The following is a 4,883-nucleotide window of genomic DNA, read 5'->3' on the forward strand; positions in this document are numbered from 1 at the left end:
TAGAATTCTCATTCTGTTTTTTCATTGTGGGTTTCTTAAATGTCAAGTGATACTTTTCTCACACTTGAGCTCATTATATTTTTGGTTTGGGTAAATCACATTCTCAAGTTATCTTTGCATTTTTCACAAATATGTGTTGCTTTCAGGTCTCTTTAATCTTTTTCTGTCTTAAAAGTTTTATTTAGTTTCTAATTGATATTGGAATAATTTTCCTGAGTATAAAATACTATATTGAAAGAAGATCGCTAAAACCTTGAGACATTGTCTTCTAGTAATTACCCTTTGTAATGTTAGGTCTAAATAGATATTTTTAATTCTATTATTCACTAACATAACCTCCAACCCTCCAAAAGTTCTTATAACCATGCATTTCTTGTCATGATTCTGAATTTTTAATTATGTGTTTCATAATTTGATCTTTCTGTACCTATCCTCCTTTACATTTGGGGGCATCTTTTTTTTTGTACTTAAAGCCATATTTATTTATTTTTATTTTTTTTTATTGAGAAAAGGAAAAAAAAACAAGTTTCCACCTCCTCCCAGCCTCCCATTTTCCTCCTCCCACCCTTCTCCTCGTCCTCCCCCCACTCCTCTCACCCTCCCTCTCCAGTCCAAAGAGCAGTCAGGGTTCCCTGCCCTGTGGAAAGTCCTAGGTCCTCCCCCCTCCGTCCATATCTAGGAAGGTGAACATCCAAACTGGAAGAATGGATGAAGAAAGTGTGGAATATATACACATTAGAGTACTACTCTGCGGTAAAAAACAATGACTTCTCAAATTTTGCATGCAAATGGATGGAAATAGAAAACACTATACTGAGTGAGGTAACCCAGACCCAAAAAGATGAACATGGGATTTACTCACTCATAATTGGTTTCTAGCCATAAATAAGGATCACAGAGTCTACAGTTGGTGAATTTAAAGAAGTTAAGTAAGAAGGTGAACCCAAGGAAAAACATATAGTTATCCTCTTGGCTAAGGGAAGTAGACAAAACTGCCGAGGAGAAAATTGGGATCTTGGAAGTGGGGTGGGATAGGAGTAAGGGGAGATGGGGAGAGAAAAGGGAGAAGGGGTGGATGGGGGGAACTTGGGGAAAAAGGATGATTGGGATAAAGGAAGGTTGGACAGGGGAGCACGGAAGCACAATTCTTAGTTAAGGGAGCCACCTTAGGGTTGGCAAGAGACTTGAACCTAGAGTGGCTCCCAGGAGCCCAAGGCGATGTCCCCAGTTAGTTCCTTGGGCAGCTGAGGATAGGGAACCTGAAATGACCGTATCCTATAGCAATACTGACGAATATCTTGCATATTACCATAGAACCTTCATCTGGTGATAGATGGAGATAGAGACAGAGACCCACACTGGAACACTGGACTGAGCTCTCAAGGTCCCAATGAGGAGCAGAAGGAGGGAGAACATGAGCAAAGAAGTCGGGACCACGAGGGGCACACCCACCCACTGAGACAGTGGAGCTGATCTATTGGGAGCTCACCAAGGCCAGCTGGACTGTGACTGAAAAAGCATGGGATAAAACCGGACTCTCTGAACATGGCGAACAATGAGGGCTGATGAGAAGCCAAGGACAATGACACGGGGTTTTGATCCTACTTAATGTGCTGGCTTCGTGGGAGCCTAGCCAGTTTGGGGGAATCTTTAACACTGAGAACATGAGGCAGCCATCAGGGAAGAGGCCTGCAGGCAGACTACACTCACTATGTTCCCACAGGAACCACTCCGATGCCGACCAACACATACCCCAACATCCTCCCTGTGGACAGCCCTCTCCTGCAACATCAGTAATCACTGAAGGCACAAAGTGTCACCCACACTAATTGGAACAACAGATGAGTAACTGGTCTCCCAACTGAACTGCTCCAGTTTTTCTGAAAAAACTAAAAAACCTAAGCCCCAGGACACATCCTGAGACTCTCTGTCTCCCAGCTCCAGTCCAGAAAGGCAGCTGGGCCCTGCCCCCAACTCTGGTGGAATCCCACTGCTCTGGGGCAGACCCCAACAGCCAGGAAGAAGGTGAGAGACCTGTGGGTAGGACGTACCACCACCACTGCCAGCTACTGGACTCTATTCAAGACAAGATCTTCTCTGCTGCCCAGCCATATCTACCCCAGAATCCTTTCCTTGGCCAACCACCCCCACAGCGTCGGCAGCTCCTATAGACATAAGCAACACCTACACCAGTTGGAAGACAAGGTGAGTGACTGGTCTCCCAGTTAAACTGCCCCAGTTTCTAGACCCTATATTTCAGTGCACATCCTGTGCCCCCTCCTCCTATCTCCAGCCCAGAAAGGCAGCTGGGCCCTGCCTCCAACTCCGTGGAACTTCACTGCTCTGGTGCAGTCCCCAGCAGCCAGCCAGCAGGTGCGAGATCTGCAGGCAGGCTGCACCACCATGGCTGCCACCCACTGGACTCTGTTCCCAAAAGACCTGCTATGCCACCCAACCATACCTACCCCAGCATGCTTCCCTTGGCCAACCACCCCCACAATGTCGGCAGCTCCTATAGACACAAGCAACACCGTCACCAGTTGGAAGATAAGGTGAGTGACTAGGCTCCCAGCTAAACTGCCCCAATCTCTAGACCCTAAACCCCAGTACACCTTCTGTGCCCCTCCCCCTCCCATCTGAGCTGCAACTGCAACGAGGCAGCTGGGTGCTGCCCTCAACTCTGGTGGCATTCTACTGCTCTGGTGCAGTCCCCAGCAGACAGCCCGCAGGTAAGAAAGCTGCGGGCAGGCTGTACCACCATTGCTGCCACCCACTGGACTCTGTTCCCACAAGACTCACTCTGCCACCAGACCACACTTAACCCAGCATACTGCCGGTGGTCAGCCCTGCTGTGGGATAATGCCCTTGTACACTGTGAAGATTTGTCACTTGTATTGGCTTAATAAAATGCTGATTGATCCGTAGCCAGGCAGGACATATAGATGGGGCAACCAGACTAAGAGAATTCTGGGAAGAGGAAAGGCAGAGTTCCAGTCACTAGCCAGATGCAGAGGAAGCAAGATGTGAGTGCCTCATTGAGAAAGGGTACCAAGCCATGTGGCTAAACATAGACAAGAATTATTGGTTAATTTAAATTGTAAGAGCTAGTTAATGTTAGGCCTGAAATAATAGGCCAAACAGTTTGTAATTAATACAAGCCTCTGTGTGTTTCTTTGGAACTGAGTGGCTGCTGGAGCAGGTGGGACAGAAACTTATGTTTACACAGCCGTCTCCTGCAACATAAGCAGCCCCTCTAGTCACAAACTACCACCCACACTGGGTTGGAACAACAGGTGCGTAACTGGTCTCCCAACTGAACTGCCCCAACCTCCAGGCCCTAAGCCCGAGGGCACACCCCATACTCCTCCCCTTCTCATCTCCAGCCCAGAAAAGCAGCTGGGCCCTGCCCCCAACTCTGGTCGAAACCTACTGTACTAGTGTAGACCCCAACAGCAAGGCAGCAGGTGAGAGACCTGAAGGCAGGACACACCACAACCTGCCCATTGGATTCTGTCCCACAAGACCCATTCGGCTGCCCAACCATAACTGCCCCAGCATTCTTCCCTTGGCCAACCACCCCCACAGCGTCGGCAGCTCCTATAGACACAAGCAACTCCTGCAGCAGTTGGAAGATCAGGTGAGTGGCTAGGCTCCCAGCTCAACTGCCCCAATCTCTAGATCCTAAACCCCAGTGCGCATTCCATGCCCCCTCCATTTCAGCCCCACCAAAGAGGTTGGGCCTTGCCACCAACTCTGGTGGCACTCTGCTGCTTTGGTACAGTTCCCAGCAGCCAGCCAGCAGGGAAGAGACCTGCAGGCAGGCTGCACCACCATTGCTGCCACCCACTGAATTCATTTCCCACAAGAGCTACTCTGCCACTCAACCACATTTATCCCACCATCCTGCCGGTGGACCTCTGTGTACTGCAACAGCAGCAGACCGCATAGGCCCAAAACGCCACTCACACACGCTGAGGAACAGGTAAGTGACTGGTCTCCTAGCTGACTGCCTCAACCCCCAGGCCCTAAGCCCCAGGGCACATCTCATGCCCCCACTCCCATCTCAGCCCCAGCAAGGCAACGGGGCCTTGCCCCCAACTCTGGTGGAACTTCACTGCTCTGGTGCATTCCCCAGCAGCCAGCCAGCAGGTACGAGATCTGCAGGCCGGCTGTACCACATGGCTGCCACCCATCTGAATCTATTCCCACAAGACCCACTCTGCCGCCGAAGTCCACTTTCCCCAGCATCCTGCTGGTGCACAGCCCTCTTCTGCAACATCAGCAGACCCTACAGTTACATGGCACCACCCACACCAGCTGGAATAACAGGTAAGTTACTGTTCTCCCAGCTAAACTGCCCCAACCTCCAAGCCCTGAGCCCCAGGGCACATTCAGTGTCTCCCCCCTTCCCATTTCAGCCTCAGAAAGGCAGCTGGGCCCTGTACCCCACTCTGGTAGAACCCCACTGCTGTGGTGTGGACTTCAACAGCCAGGCAGCAGGTAAGAGACCTACAGGCAGGCTGCACTCACCACCACTGCCACACATTGGACTCTGTTCCCACAAGACCAACTCTACAGCCCTACTCGAGCATCCTCCCCATGGACAGCCCTCTCAGGCAGCATCAGCAGACCCTATAGGCACAAATTTCAGTAACAGAAATTGGAAGAACAGCAGCCCCTATAGGCACAAATTTCAGTAACAGAAATTGGAAGAACAGCAGCCCCTATAGGCACAAGCCCCACCCACACCAGGTGTTAGAACTGATGGTTAACGAACTGTAAGAATACATTCAACAATACAAAGGACAGTGTGGCAGCACCAGAACCCAATAGTTCTTAACATCCCAATGCAGATGAAGCAGAAGAAAAATCACCTTACCTTA

The sequence above is a fragment of the Microtus ochrogaster genome, chromosome 10 (genome assembly GCF_000317375.1).
Source record: "Microtus ochrogaster isolate Prairie Vole_2 chromosome 10, MicOch1.0, whole genome shotgun sequence".
NCBI classification, from domain to species: domain Eukaryota; kingdom Metazoa; phylum Chordata; class Mammalia; order Rodentia; family Cricetidae; genus Microtus; species Microtus ochrogaster.